The 16,530-nt window shown below is 42.6% G+C and overlaps 1 protein-coding gene and 1 pseudogene across 1 annotated transcript in view; both read right to left on the bottom strand.

The window, feature by feature from the left end:
- The window catches only part of LTBP1 (latent transforming growth factor beta binding protein 1), a 1,238,788-nt gene that overhangs the window by 502,542 nt on the left and 719,716 nt on the right, over positions 1–16,530 (bottom strand). The window lies entirely within an intron of this gene.
- Positions 7,457–7,741, bottom strand: LOC146821255 (SH3 domain-binding glutamic acid-rich-like protein 3 pseudogene; annotated as a pseudogene).

Genomic DNA, 16,530 nt, shown 5'->3' with positions numbered 1-16,530 from the left:
TCTTCATGCAGGCAATTCATAATGGGATTAATTTGCATGGTTTATGTCACGCAAGATCTCAATACAGTTAATCAGACCACAAGGCATGCGCGGGCAAACATTGTGACAGAGTGGTTCAAACTAGCATTCTCAGTCTTAATCACCACTATGTGTTCTATAGTAAATTCCTATTTTAAGCCACTGCATCATTTTACCACACCACAACCTCCATTAAGATGCAATATGATGTGTGGTGTGGCACATCACACCACAAACCATATTGCATCGTAATGTAGGTCCTAGAAAAAAAGTGTGTATTAGTGATTCCCCACGTTCCTTTAGTTTGCTGCTAGACACCACATAAATTGAATTCATTGGAGTACATCCATTTATGTCTTCACAATCAGCTTCATATTGCAACAGAGACACGACAGATCCCCCCTGCACCAAATTACAGTCCAAGAACCTAAACAAGTGAACTACTTGTTGACCCTGTTTTGACGCGTACAGGCACCACAGTGAGGGGTATTTGCCGTTAGTGGATCTGCAATGATGAAATGTTCTCCTTGTTCCCATCAGATGACAACCCCGCACCCTTCTGAAAACCCTCAATGGAATTCTTCTGCTAAAAGTCCTCCTCCCGAAGTACACAGACCACAAAAATTTGGCTTATTTTTTGTATTTTATAATTAGTTATACTTACTTACGTTGGAAGATTATTTGCTAAGGGCTTGTCTTGGGCAAAAGAAACAGTTAGTTTAGTTTAACCACAGGTTACCACCCTGCACAAGCGACTGAGAGACACTGAAGAGAGTGCTCCTGTTTTTTAAGATAGCATGAATAAGCTGTAAAATCAAACAGATAACCAGAATTGTTGCACGGGTCAAAATAATGTGGTTTTGGTACTGTACATGGCAGAAGGAGCAATATCCTTCACGTGAATCTTTGGGAGCATTACCAGTATTAGCAAAGCCAATGGCTATTGCGTAAATGCTGTTTAAATACGTTGCATGCACAAATGCTGTTTTCCACATTAAAGACAGCCCTAATGGTTTTGGGAATGCTGTGAGACAGAAACAGTCCCAAAAAAGGTTTGCTTTTTACATACAATCATACAGGCTGGGCAGAACTGGGAACAGAAACCGGCCCTGGCAAACAGCTCGGCTAGTCCATGAGGGGGAGGTGCAAGCTGGAAGCACCACTCCAGTCTCACCACTCTCGCTTTTTTTACAGGGGGCCGATATTGCAGCTATGCTGCAAAACCGTCCCAGTAATAAAAAACAGCCTCCCAGGGGTCCAAAATCGCCCCCCACCCTGGCGGCCCACTGATGAAACCCCAGTGCCCGCTACAGCTAGTCCAGCCCTGCATACAGGGGATAAAGGACTGAATGTGACAAACGACGTTATGATTGAGTCTACTTTTCAGATGTAAAATAATTCCTCATGCATTCCAATGCAAGGTGTTCCTGGAAGATGGAATGATACATCGAAAAGCCAATAGGATAAGTTGAGAGAGTAATACTCTGGGGAGTGAAGTCCACTCGATGAATATTTCAAAGAACTGGTAACAACAGGTATTGAGACAGCTGTGCTGTCTAGCTAAGCCTAAAAAGCAACACACACTCTTGAAGCTAGGCACGGGTTACAATAGTAGTTTAAACGAGTAGATGAACATACAAAAAAAGATAAACCATACAGCCTCTTTTAAAAACATTGTTTACAGTGCACGTCTAATAAATGCTTTCAGGTTTTTCGCGATTTCAGTTATAATTAGCCTATTAATGCCCAACACAGAACGATGAACAACCTGGCTAGAAAAGAGACTAGTCTGCCTTGCTCCCTAAGAATTACTGTTTATAAAAGCATTGGTAATTCGAGGCAGGCGGGGAGGAGTACTGCTGGATTATAATTTAGAAATGGAGGTTTCCCTGAAAATAGGAAATTTCCTTGGAACTGTGACTTCGTCATCCGATTCTTATGGTTATTGCCCATTTCCCATGATATTCCACCCTAACATTTCGTCTGCCTTCAGCAAGCAAACTAAATAAGTGAAACACGACCAACCAGCAGTGTTTATGCTGGATTTATAACCAAATAGGGGCAGCAACTCCCTTTGCCAGTCTCAACAGGATTAACAGCCCTCTCTCAATGAGAATCAAAGCAGCAATACTGGGGTACATTTTCCATGAGTGATAGAGATATTTCATCAACATTTTTACTCAGGCAAAATGTAGGACCCCTTCTAAACGCTGTTTAAAAGAACTTTTTCTGAATATTTGAAATGCATTTTTTAGATTTATTTCTGAGTGGGGAAGATAGGGTGGACTGGAGTGTGATAGATTGGAGTAGAGTGGGGTAGAATGTGGTAATTTGGAGTGGGATAGATTGTGGTAGACTGGAGTGGGGTAGATTGTGATGGAATGGGGTAGATTGGAGTGGAGTGGGGTAGATTAGAGTGAAGGGGAGTGAGCTAGATTGCACTGGAGTTTGGTAGGACGTGGGGTAAATTGGAATGGAGTGGGGTAAATTGGACTGGGGTACATTGAGTGGGGTGTAGTAGAGGAGAGTAGGGTAAATTGGAGAGGAGTCAAATACATTGGAGTGGAGTGGGCTGGATTGGGGTATATTGGAGTGGGGTAGACTGTGGAAGATTTGAGCAAAGTTGAGTAGATTTGAGTGGCGTGCAGTAGATTGGGTTGGAGTGGGGTAGATTGGAATGAGGTGGATTAAGGTGGGTTTGATTGGGTCAGATTGAGTGGAGTGGGGTAGATTGGAGTGGAGTGGGGTAGATTGGGTTAGAGTGGGATAGATTGGGGTGGAGAGGGGCAGATTGGGTTAGTGTGGGGTAGATTAGGTTACAATGGGGTAGATTAAAGTAAGATATATTGAAGTGTGGCTTATACTTCAGTGCTGTGGAGTAGATTCTGTTGGGTTGGGGTAGGTAAATTGGGGTGGGGTAAATAAAGTGGGGTAAAATGGAGTGGAGTGGGGTAGACTGGATCATCGTGAAATAGATTAGGGTAGATTGGAGTGGAGTGGGGTAAACTGGGTTAGAGTGGGGTAGATTGGAGTGGGGTGGTTTGGCATGGGGTAGATTGGAGTGGGGTAGAGTGGAGTGGGGAAGATTGAGAGGAGTGTTGTAGATTGGAGTAATGTAGACTGGGGTAAATTATAGCAAAGTGAAGTGGGTGGGGCATGTTGGGGTACTTTGGAGTGGGATAGATTGGAATGGAGTGGGGTACATTGGAATCGAGAGGGGTAGATTGGAAATGGGGTAGGTGGTATTGAGTGGAGTGGAGGGGCATAAAGTAGAGTGGCACGAGTGGCTTAGATTGGAATGGCGTGGAGTCATCTGGTGTGGCATGGTGTGTTGCAGAGGGTCTTGGAGTGGAGGGGAGTAGTGTAGAGTAGCATGTCGTAGAATGGAGTGGTGTGGCATAGAGTAGAGTGGGGTAGTGTGGAGTATACATGGTGTGGTAGCGCACTGCCATTACAGACAACACACTTTCAATTGAAATTACTATTACATTTGCACTGAAATATGGTTTAACTGCACACAAACGATAATGACTGCAAATGTCATCACCTAGTGTACTGATGTGCTTTGATCGTATTCAAATATTTGTTACCACCACACTTTAGATTTACAAAAAAATGTGATTCCTTTGGACTAAAACTGAAATATTCGGAGACATCAGCACAGTTCATTTTTTCCTGTGTGCTAGAAAAAAACATACTACACCCTCTCCTCTTACATGGGTATTCAGCAGGATTGTCACATAAATTCTCTGACTTTGAAGTCAGATGTAGTAAAATAAACACCAAGCTCCCTGGAAGAGAGAGCCTGACATTGGACCTCTGTCTTTGAATGCACAGCAAATGTGATAAGCTAAGAACAAGATTTAAAGGCCTGTTTACAGAAAGAGAGTTTGTGTAAGAATACAGTAAACACGGTTTGGGCAATGGGGGAGACAAACTCAAGCTAGACAGCCTAAAGCAAATAAAGCCAGCAAATAGAAAGCTAGAAAATGTAAGTTACAAACCGCAAAGCCAATGGTAAGCAACGGGTGGAATGCACTCCTAGGTCAACTTTCTGAAAGTCCCCAAGCTGTCTTTAGCAAACCAGGCAGGCTTCAAGCTAAAAAAGGCATAAGGGGTAGCGTGAACCAACCCAGACCCCCAGACCATGTGGGGATTCCGTCTGGAAATAAAATAATGATCAAAATTAAAACAGTTCACAAATTCCCTTAGAGTTTGCATCACAAATCCAGGAAAAGACTAGAAAACCCTGTAAAAAAACAGAAGAAAATTCAAAAATATTCATCCACTCCTGCAACTCTTGGCCTATTGCCACACATGGGGATTGACGCATACGGCAGGGAGGGGGTAGGTGCTGGCCTGCGGAGGGAGGAGTGTAAGGCCTGCCCTGATTCTTTATCTTGCTTTCCTTAATTTGCAGGATTTTCTAGTCTCAAGTTAGCTCATCTTTACAAAGATTACATGCTCATCAAAAAGGGTTAAGCGAATCTTTAAGACTGTTGAAGCATCCAAAATTCAAAGGGAATTCCACTTAGCACACCCCCTACAACAGACTGTATGACACTGCTTTGTTGTTTGCAGCACTCACAAACAAACTAAACACTTGCTATGTGTTAGGCGAAGGAATGCCATCTGATGAATGGGTCTGTTCTGCCTTCCTCTACTCTATGACATTCTCGCTTGGCAAACCGGTCATTAGCTCAGCCACTGGAGGCACCTTCCGAGAGAGAGGGGAGGCTCTGCTTGCTAATGTGACGGCAAATCGGCAGGTTGATTACAAGACGCACAGGAGCGAGAAAGGCTTGATGTAAAACACCTGCTCGGTTCGGCTTCACGCCCCTGTCGGATGCAAGGCTAGCGCACAGGCAGGTTTTACAGCCATCTATCTATCAGGGCTTCTGTTGAGGAAATCATGAAAAGGAATACTACAGCCTGGGGGGAGATAAAGATACACAGTAGCTTATTGCTTCACATGTTGGACCGCTCGGCAGCTGTGGCAGCTGCAGAGCAGGCCCCATCGTTTCTGCTGCTCTGCAGTGCGTCGAGAGCAGATGCAGAAGTCATCAGAGCGCCAGCTTGGAAGTCTCCCCTGCTTCATTTGACCCGATGTTCTTTTGAGTTAGTGCTTCATTTTCAGACTGCACAGCAGAGACAGTGAAAGAGGGAAACCTTACTCACTGTTTCCGAGCTGTACGGTCTGAAAAAAGGACCAGCGCAAAGAAATATTGGATTAAATGAATTCACTTTAGACACTGCGGGCCATATTTATTAGGGTTTTGCATCCCACGCAAGGTAGCGCAAGGGCGACGCCAAACCTAGAATAAAATTTACCAAGGCCACCTTACTTGGCTTGGTAAACCTGGAGTAACGAAATGCAGCGCAAGTCACTGCCTTGCATCACTGTGCACCAGGGAGGCATTTCATGGGCGGAGTGTGGGTGTTGTCAAGCAACCACCCATGGATTTTGGTGCATTCCCAGATTTACCAATAGTGGAATGTGTCAAAATACTACTCCTCCCCAGGGAAAGCAGAACAAGGCTTATTTCTCCTTGCTTTTTTCTCGTTCTATGTGTGCTGTATTCTGCAGCACACGTGTAAAGAGGAAATTACTCAGAGGATTGTTTTGTGCAGGAAGGTGTCTCTTCCTGCACAAAAATAATCGTGAATACAACGCAGGAACTCTTGCACCCTGCGATTGGCGCTAAGCAGCAATTTGTGCACCAGCGAAGACAGTGCAAGAATGCGTCATATCCTGATAAATATGGTGCATTCTTGCCCTGTACCTTTTACATAGTGAAGCGCAGCAAGATGTCTTGCTGCATTGCCTTGCGTGAAAAAATAATAAACATGGCCCTACAAGCAAATAAAATTAGGCGCTCAGCTCTGTGCTGAGTCAGTAAGTCCCTGGCAATACGATACCTTTAATCTAGTTTCATCTATTCTTTATTTCTGAGGTGATAAAAAAAAATGTCTCCCTTTCCAACCTCTACAAGAGTTTGCTTGCCTATGGCATTGACAAACATCATGGTGGGACATAGGTGGAGTGAGAGGTGGGCAGTTGTAGTACTAACATATCAAGGTTTAAATATCGACCTGCACACATATGATATCCAAAATATAAATTTTCCCTATATCGTCCAAATAAATCAATGTGGCGTTAAATAGTATCAAATAGAATCGATCTTTATTTGAGGTTAATATAAACCATCATTTATTCCACATTTTGCCATAAAAATAAACCTAAATAAAATTAATCCTTAAAGCATGGTTTGTTATGGTAAATCGCAAGTCTATTAACCCTGTTCCATAAAGAGTCTAAAACCTTCTTAGTGCCACGAAAAGGATGTTCAATAAGATAATCAAAGATCAAATACCTTATCAAAAGCGGCATATATATCTCTGTCACCTGCATAGGAACACTGCTAAATACAGTACGAAAAGTCTCGCAATATGATCCGTTGGGTTCTGAAAAATAACCTCATCCAACTTTTCTCTTCTGTGAAGAGTTAGAATAGTGAACTCCTACTTCTCCATGTATCCTTAATTTGACGACATAGTGCAAGTCAATATTTTGCATTTGATAAATTTGCATTTCAATATTTCTGAAACAATATACGGGCAGGTCAGTGACGTAGATGGTGAACATAGCGCTTGAAGTTGTGGTCACTGAAATGAAGGTGGAAGTTTGTGCTACTCCCAAACTACAGTCTAAAAACCCTCTAAGCTTACTTGCACAAATGCACAACAAAATGTGTAAGTTTATTTATTTTGTAAAAGGCAAAGGACCAAGGTCCAATCACATTTATTATCAGCTTGGAAGACAAACCACAATTTCAACTTCCCTTTTGGCAGGAATCATTCCAAGTGTATTGGTCCAGAGATCAGAAAAGCAGCAGAGTATGGACTACTGGGGAAGGGTGTACACTCAGATTGATGGAGAAGGCAGGCTCATCAGCATTTATAATGCCTGTGGCATACACAAATCATGACAGGCCAGGGAAAGAGGGGCTTACCCACAGGAGTGGCCAGGTACTGTGTGGGTTTTTCAGACTTGCACAAGAGCAAAGGGCTTGTCAAGTTAAGCAGCACTTAAGACTGGGAAGGTCAAAGTCGTGTGCATGTTTTTAACATTTTTACCCGGAGGAGGGAAATGGTAATTAACACATTAGAATATGAAGGTCATTCATCCAGCAAAGCAACACAGAACTGAATAGTCTGCCCTTATGGGTCCCTCAACTGTAATGGAATTAATAGCTTTTTGGGAGACAGGTGACACTGGAAGCTGCAGAGGCTGAAAGATTTAGGCAGACAGAATGCACAGCACCATCTGGCTCCACCACGCTGTGACATGCATAGCGCAGGGTAAGATGAAGTTCCAGTGGAATGTGGAGACAGCTCAGGAGTCGCAGAACTGGGATCTTGCCAGGTAGGAATGCAGTCAGTCTTTAATCAACTTCAGGAACTCAGTCATAGTGGCACATTCAATGACATCCTTGAACATTTCGCAATCCCCACAATACTGGTCTCCATCGAAGATCTGGGGAGGGACAGCTTTTGGGTTCCCCGATTTGGTCCTCATTTCTTCAAGGAAGCTGTTGTCCTGGGAGATATCAACATACTCATATTGGATCCCTTTTGACTCCAGAATCCGGGTCATTTCTGCCTGCTGAGACTTGATCTCCCTTGAAGCAGTCCCAGACTTGCAAAACACTTTCGAACTCATGTTCTTTACTCTTGCACAGTATCCCAATGTGTAGGTTTATTGTTACAAATCATCATTGAATTTAAAATGTGGGGCTCAATGCATCAATCATTGCACCTTTCAGGATGTAGGAAGTGTAGCCAATTTCCCTTGTCCAGCGCTTTCCAAACATTTTAGAATCACAACCCAATTTGTAGAATGCCAAAATTTCATGACCCACCTAGCTTTAAAGGACATGAGGCCGGCGACTTCTTAATGTAACTAAAGCATTGTGTGGAAGTGCACTGTCAATTCAAGATAGCACCTTTTCAATTGAAATGGCCACTGAATTTGCACACGCATACAGGTTTACTGATAAAAATATTGCAAACAAATGATAATGATAATGGGTGGTTTCAGTGAATATTTATCCTTTGTGCTTCGCCGGATAAAATGTCTTGATTTGTTTTGATTCTATCAAAATCTTTGTTTCCATCACACTTCAAAATAACAAAACAATTGTGTTTCATCCCTGCTTTCATAGCAGCTGAATGTGAACAGTTAATTTACATGTATTTACATTTTGTTTTGTTCCAAAATAAATTACATTCTGCAGCCTTTCCTTTCACATGTCCTGTTCCCCTGCAAGATTATCACTTAATTCACTTCATTTGTATTTCTATGAGTGCAAAGTAAGAGAAATTTGTAAACAGCAATCCCCATGTTAAATAAATAAGCAGTAATTTGTTAGAAAACATAGCTTGACATTTGACTTCTGCCCTAAAGTGCAACAGATGTGACAAGATATACAGAGAATTTAAAGGTATCTTTATGTATTGCTTGAACTTTCACAATCCACTAAAAATCAGCTCTGGACCCACCAGTGGGTCATGACTCACAGTTTGGGAGTCACTGTACTAGTCATATGACAATGCTCCTCCCTCATTTTCAGCTTCAAGGATTATGTGCTCCAGATGACATCATCTGCATAAAATCTGAGGCTTAATATGTAATACATGTATGCCCGGATCTCTTGCTGTGATCCTGGTTTCTCATTGTTCTATTCTTCCTCTTTCCAGTTACTAATTATGATGAGGTGGCCCTATTTCTGAAACAGAACCCCCGTATATCAAATGCTGAGAGTGCGAGCCTCACCCAGCTTACTGGATGATGTAAAGGGGGCTGGTGCTCACAGCATCCTCCAGATCTATCCAAACCAACAACTTTGGCTGAGCAGTTGTTATGTAATCAACTGGATAAGCAAGAGTAGGAATAGAAGTAATGAAGATTTATAAATCAGGACAGTACGTTCATATCCCTCTTCCTCATCTGACTGATCAATTATTAGGTACCAAATCCTGGCTAGTTATGACTTCAAAAATAGCCACAGAAAGCCTAATACTGCAAAATCATGTCCACACACTTTTAAGCAAATCAGATAGCAATCACTAGAGAATGGGCCAGAGGGCCCAGCGCCAACATTTAGAGTGGTAGGTATTTCCATCTAAAATATGAGACAAAGGAATAATGGAGTGTCCAAGAGGCAGTAAGAGAAATCTCTGAAAGCGGGAAACAATGGACCTCCACCGAAGTGACAGCCATTCCCCTAGAGAAAAGCACCTGAATGCCATGTGGCATAACGGTCTAACAAGGTTGATGCCACAGCAAGGAATGAAGCGATCCACCTATTAACGGAGGTAAACAATTCAATAATTCTGGAACTGCCAGCCTCCTTTTTAGCAACTATGGTGAGTGTGGCTTATACTCTCAGGATTTTCTATCTGCAGTTTCTGTTTCTGAGGTGGGGCCACCTCAAACTTAATGACAGTGGCTCAATACTGAATGCTCCATTGACAGGTAAATCATTGACAGGGTTGCCAATGTCTTATTCTAAGCATAATAATTACCTGAGATAGCTAGTCTGAAACTAAAGTTTGGAACTTAGACTGCATCTTTCTTGCTAGCCCATCTTACAAATAATTAGGCCTGGGCTAAATTTCCGTTCCGCTCGCAGAAATTGCGATAATTTGACATTTTTGCGTTCCGCGGAGAGCGCAAAAATGTCAAAATTTCCGCATTTCGCAGCTTAGCGATAATTTGTTTCTTGCTTGCACTGTAAAATAATACATTCTCGCACGCACGCAATCGCCTTACCTGAATCCCCGCGTTCGCCGACAAGTTTTCCCGATCCGGTCGCGTTCTCCACAAGATGTTGGATTGTTGGTAGCCATTTGCGCTGTCTCGCGACAGTTCGCGCCCGCAGTAATGTTATTGGTCGCGCGATCACGTGTTTCTTCTCGCGATCATGCACCGCGAGAAGAGTGAAAACAAGATGGCCGCGCCCGCAAGCAACCGCATGGGTAAGTTGGCGAGCCGCGACCATGCAGAAAATACCGCGAACGGGCGGGAAAAAAACTTCTGCATCTTCACGATATTTCCGCGTGTTTGCGGAGACTTGTAACATTTTCACGATAATTTGCGAAAGTCACTTTCGCAAATTCCGCCCACCCCTACAAATAATCCCTTAAATATGTGTTCCCTGGTGTGAAATTTACACTGCTTCTATGGTATACCAAAGCGCAACTACATAAACAAATTCCACCCGAATTTAATCTTATTAAACTGATAATGGCTAAATGCAGAACACGTTTTCTGCAGGGGAAGGTGGAAACTGTAAGATTCTTCCTAAAATATTGTTGATGATATGAAACTGAAAATATTTTCCTGCCAGGTATGTGCTAAACAGAGATTTGCTTTTAGAAGTACATATTTTGATGCATAATTTATTCATAATTTATTCCTGTCTCATAATTGAAATGTGAGAGAACTTTTCATTATCCAATCATAACTTGTTTTATAAAATCTATACATATAACACCATTACTGGATTGCTGTAAGAAAAGACATCACCTTAAGATGATGTGCTTTGCTAACAAGTCCTTAACTGGGATTCAACACTCCTGTCTGTGCACCCTGGGAAACAATTTATCAAAAGGCACGGGGTTAATTGCAGAAGCATAAGACAACTCTTGACAACTGGAGATATTTAGAGTTGACCATTAGCTGATGGCAAGTTGTGCAATTGAAAGAAACTCCAACAATATGCTTGGATGCAGGAAAACTTGTATTTGAGCACCCTATCTATTTCGGCTTCCACTATAACTGTCACCCATCACCTTGAAAACAAACATTCCATTCTTACATTAGAAGATTCCAAGGTTAGTACATATTTATATGGAAAGTATTTACAATAGGAAATCAACATACCACACTTCTTCCTCCATTAATTAAGTACACCATTAGCCTCAATTAGGCAACAGAAAACTTTTTGTGTCCTGAATAAAATTCAAATAACTTATTTTAAAACATGCCCATCAGAATGAAATACAAGAAAATTAGAACTGATTTAAACGATATACTGAAATCAAAAGAAATCATATGCTCACACACACGAAAAATATAGTCTCTCAAATAACTTTAGTGCAATCTCCCACTTCTCCTACACCTGCTAGACACTCTTCCATCCTCGCAGTGGTCCCTCACCCCCATTTCACCATGACAAACAACAGACCAATTTTTCCCCCTCAGAACCTGAAGCTGGAGAATGAACTACTACTATGCGACTCTTGTTTTATATACCCCCATCATTAGTTTTCACCAAATCCCTAACCAATGTTGTTACCTTCAACACTTTTGTAAATTTTGACAAACTTTAATAACTAACAGGAGCTTCCACTTTCACACAGTCACCCAAAATAACTCTAAGGTCTTTCACTCTATTTTTGTTGTTGAAGTACTTATTCCTATTGATCTGCATTCCCTGTTCATTTTCTACTCACTTTCATGATTAAATTTAGCACCTGTGTCCTACTCCATCCACCCCTCACAGGTTTGTGTGCACGAGGATCTCTCTTGGAACAATTCAAATGGGGGTTTTCGTGTGCTTGCTGAAGGAAACATACAATATACAGTGATGCACTCCTGTAACCTTTTTCTCCAATCCAAATAGTTTAGCTAACTAGATGCTTACCTTTCATGTTTTACTAATTTTCTTCACAACCCCATTGGTTTAAGGATTATAAATTGAGCTTTTCTTATGTACAGATTCACAAGACTTCAGACATTCTTACATTGAACTCAATTGAGTGTCATTTTCAGCTAGTATGCTTTTGGGATAACTTTCCCTTTTGAAAACAACTGCAAAAATGTTATGATAATATTTGAAGGTATATCCCTAACACAAAAAACCTCCTCCTATCTTGGATATAGATCCATTAGCAAAATCAGATAAGGTGTGGAATGCTTTTCCCTCAATAGACCCACTAAGTCTATCGCTAAAACCTGCCTGTGATAGCCGGGTAAATGTCCACACAACTTTGGAATTTATCTCATTTTTAACTTCTTGTCACAGTTATTACATTCCATAAATCTCTCACTAGTCACTAATCCTCCCAATTAACCCCAGCCCACCAAACATTCAATTTAATTCCCTCTTTTGTTTTGATAATATCATTGTGACCCTCATGAGCCGAAACAATTGTTTTTCATGAACTACCTGAGAGGGAATTAATCTTGTCCCTAATAACAAACCTACCCTATGTTTTATCAAAATCTGATGTCTCTCGAGATCAAACTAGTTCTAATAACTTCGGCAATACACAATGTTTGTTTAATTCCAATTTGCACTCTTTCACCACCCCAAGAGTTACTTTGCAACCACTGACTTCCTCTTCCTCATACTGTTCTGCAACCTCGCTTTCATCATCCCCCAACACTAACTGTCACAAACATTCAGGTGAGAATGTTTTCACACCAGGTATATACTGAACTATATTACTGTATTATTGGAAAGGTAATACCCAACTTCTTACCCCAACAAAATGTAATCCAATCCTTTTTTCTTAAACACTTTCTTCAAAGATTTGTGATTAGTGGAAATATTAAAGGTGGTTCGCCAAACAAGATACCTAAAATATTTTAAAGCCCAATTAATCTTTAACGCTTTTCTTTTGATCACAGAGTGCTTAAACTCTGACTCTTTTACACAACTTAAAGCACAGCAACTAACCATTTTACTCAATACCTTTTCTATAACAATATAGCAACCACACTCTTTGAACTAGTACCGGTGACAATTGTTGTTTCCTCACCTGGTAGAAACGCCTGTAGATCTGGTACATTATTCAAATCACATTTCAATTTATCAAGTCCTTCCTGACATGTTCCCCCACCTTCCCCCCCCCCCCCCACCCCCCCAGAAACTTGACTTTCTTTCAGGCAATAGCGTCCTTATACTAGCCAACTTGTCTGCATAACTCTTTATAAAATTACTGTAGTATTCTGGCATGCACAGAAAGGAAATTAACTCATCCTTATGGCACGGTTCTTTCATTCTTACTACTGAATACACCATGTCCTTGTTTTGTAAAAAAAAAAACCCACCTGAACCTGAAATATGGTGACCCAGATTATTCGCTTCAGAAATACCAAACTTGTACTTCTCTTGTTTTGACATTAGGCCAGCTTGCATAGGCTTGGCCAATACCAGACATCTGCTCATCATGTTCTTGAATAGATCCCCAAAATTCTAGAAGATCATTTTGATAGCATTGAACACCAAGGACACCCTTTAACAATGTATTCATCACTCTTTGAAAAACAGTGGATGCTGAAATTAGCCCAAAAGGCATCCTCTTGAACCTGAATGCACCCATGGGAGTAACAAACGCAGTTGTAACTTTCACCCAACTCCACCTGATGATACGCCAAGGTCAAGTCAAGTGATATTAAATACCTGGCCCCAACAAAAAACAGTCGTGACAATTTCATCAATATTTGTAAGGAGAAATGTATCAACTATTTCTTCCTGATTTAATGCATTTAATTCCATTTATGTGCAAATTTTACCATTGGCCTTTTTCGCAGCTACTACATGGCTACCTAATCAGAAGCCTCGGTCCTATCACACCAATATCATTTAGTCACTCCAATTCTATATTTACATTTTCATGCATACTCAAAGTAATAAATCTTACTTTTGCAACCAATGGTACAGCATGTTTTCATAATGTTATCTTGTGTTTATACTCAATGAGTCACCACAATTCTTTTTGAATTACATGCTTTACCACCTTTTCAAACTTTGCTCCACGGTCTACAATTTCTTGAATCTGAACCTACATTTAAATTCAAAGTGACACCCAATAATTTTAGGGGGGCCACCTAATCAAGCTATCACATTTGATTGATACATAAACTTTCCCTAACATAAAGCTGCTCTTCACTCTAGATATTCATTTAAGTAACCCAACATTTTTCTAGGCGCATCACCATAACCCAAGGGTCTCACATCCATTTTGCATAATTTCACCTTATCTCTGAAATATTTATCAAAATGTCTTTAGATATTATGGTTTATTGAGAACATAAATCAAATCTCATCTAAGAGGTATATTCATAAGAACGTGTGATAACTACCGCAAGAGTAGTGTAAACCAACTTTCAATATCGCAGCCCATCACGGAAAAATAACCCTGTGTCAACGTGGAATTCACAACAAGGCAGTACCATGCGATAGCCACCACATAACATGGACAATGTCCGCGATACAACAACCCTGACGGAGATAAAAACACAAACCACAACACCAGAAAACCTGCGATGAGCCCTTTCGCGATGAGGAAAGCAGGGATAAGCAGCGCAAGGGCAGAAATGCTCATGCGCAATGCGGGAACAAGCACAAGAACAACATACGGAAAATGCCACTTAACAAAATACAGCAACAGCGGAGTACCACGGATGCACCCTGGCAAACTGCAGAGGACAACATGCACACCACAACATCCAAGCACCGTGGAAGGACAGAACCAGCAGGCACACCGCAAGAAAGAGACCAGTGGCAGACAAATCTGATCCGCTGAAACGACACACCCACCTTGCAGCATATGCACATAAGCAGAAGTGCACCTTCTATGGCGGCAGGTACGTTCAAGGCCATTACCTGTCTTTATAGGCGACTGTCCACAGAGAAGCTTACACCCTTGGATGCCTTGCGGGGTAAATGGGAGGGGGATCTTGGTAGGCCCATCCCTGAGACGACATGGCCACAGCTGTTGCGACGGGCCTGGAAGGGCACATGCAACGCTAGATTTCAATTGGTCCAATTTTTCACTCTCCACAGGGCTTACTTAACTCCGGTCAAAGTTTTGCGGTACTTTGGAGGTTCCCACTCCCCATGCCCCCGGTGCGGGGCAGAAGGTGCTGATTTCGGTCATATGTTTTGGTCTTGTCGGGGATTGGGTTCTTATTGGACGGATGTGGTGGCGTGTCTGAATCGAGTGACTGAGCGCGAGCTGGTAGCGGAGATGGGGACTTGCCTTCTGCTTTGGTTCCCGCACACCCCCAGTACTAAAATTACGAGCAAATTCTATGATCTGGGTTTGATAATGGCGAAGAGGGAGCTCACCATGCACTGGAAGGCAAAGGCTGGGCCGAGCTTTCGGAGGTGGAAGGCGAGTTTCTTGTCCTGGGCGGGGAGCGAAGGGACGCTTCGGCTGCAGCTGGCCCGGCGGGCGGCTAATGACCAGGCGCTGGATGCGGCAAGGGCGTGGGGAGCGCTGGTAGAGGGGCTTCGTTCTTTGGAGGAGCTGGATGAGGAGGACAGGGATTCTGTAGACGTTGACAGGAGTATGGGATCCGGGGTGGGGCCCTCTGGGACTGCTGGGGAGACTGCGCCGGATGAGGCCATTTAGGCATGCTTTTGAGGGGTCTATGTCCGCACAAAGTGTTGAGGAGCGCTCGGGTGGTCGGGGGGGGAGCATGAAGTGTATATGGGTGGGAATATGGAGCCTCCGGTCCTGTGAGAACATTGATGATGTCTTTTCTATTGCTTTGAGCTAGGCTGTCTCAGACACCAGGGTGCTTAATGTCTAAACCTAAGAGGGGTTGACGCGGGTACGCTGACAGAGGGGGGGTGGGGGTAGAGAGGGTGGTAGGAGGGGGAGTTAGGGTAGTAAATGTTAAAGAACTGGTTTCTCCTGATATGCGCATTGATGGTTGGGTCTTATAAGATGCTACTGTATGTAACAGTGATTTATTGGTACGTTGGTTGGAAAAACTCAATAAAACACTTTATAAAAAAAAAAATCAAAAAAAAATAAGCAGAAGTGCACCTCGACATTGGCAACATACCGGTACAAACAGCAACCCCTCCACAACTGAACACAGGACACACCTGGACCGGCAAATGTGCAAAACCAGGCAAATCACATCCGTAACCCCAGGGATATCTAACATGACAATGCACAATTCCAAACGTCAACCTGCAAAATTGTTTAATTCAAACATGCAGTGCAATTGGACATCTACTACAGTCCCATGATTGCCACAGACTGACACAATGTGGCGTGCTCATGAGAAGTAGGTGTCAATGATGTAGTTCCTATGGGCCATTCCTGCCACTGCTGCAGTGGGATGTGGCCCACCTGCCCCATCACCGTCATCATTGTTCGGTACGTCTGGTACTGGGATCCATGGGGCCCTGGTGCAGACACAGATGTTGTGCAACACACAACATGCAACAATCATCTTGCACACGACGTCCGGGCTGTACAGGAGCTTCCCACCTGTGCCGTCCAGGCACCTGAAACATGACTTCAACACGCCAAATGTGCGTTCAACAATGCCCCTGGTGCGTATGTGGGCCGCATTGTACTGCCTCTGGGCGGGAGTGTTCGGGTCTCGGAGGGGTGTCATCATCCAAGGGCAGAGTGCATATCCTTGATCACCTGTGACAGTGCAGGGAGAAAAGAGTCAATACTTGGTTCGGCAGG

The sequence above is a fragment of the Triturus cristatus genome, chromosome 6, assembly GCF_964204655.1.
Source record: "Triturus cristatus chromosome 6, aTriCri1.1, whole genome shotgun sequence".
Taxonomy (NCBI): domain Eukaryota; kingdom Metazoa; phylum Chordata; class Amphibia; order Caudata; family Salamandridae; genus Triturus; species Triturus cristatus.
Note: the sequence above shows the minus strand (reverse complement) of the source record. Positions and strands in the feature narration are given on the sequence as shown.